Genomic DNA, 337 nt, shown 5'->3' with positions numbered 1-337 from the left:
CCGAAGCCAAAACTTACGTTCATCAAGCAGAAAATAACATAGGTAAAACGGCACGTAACATAGCTACGGTAAGGACGACGTAGAACTTTTGTGACACTTGGCTACTGTTGTCTCTTTCTGTGACTTGTGTCCGTTTGTTCGTGTGAGGAAAAAATACAATTCAGTACTTTTTTCCACTATTTTATGGTTGATATTTTTATAAGAATATTTTCATGTGTTTCAATGATACAAAAAAAAAATTTTGTTTTCCCATACTAAGATTCGAACAATAGTTGCCATATCACAAAGTTCAAAAGGTATCGTTATCATGGGAAGCTACCCATAACAATATATATGT

The sequence above is a fragment of the Penaeus monodon genome, chromosome 24 (genome assembly GCF_015228065.2).
Source record: "Penaeus monodon isolate SGIC_2016 chromosome 24, NSTDA_Pmon_1, whole genome shotgun sequence".
Taxonomy (NCBI): Eukaryota; Metazoa; Arthropoda; class Malacostraca; order Decapoda; family Penaeidae; genus Penaeus; species Penaeus monodon.
Note: the sequence above shows the minus strand (reverse complement) of the source record.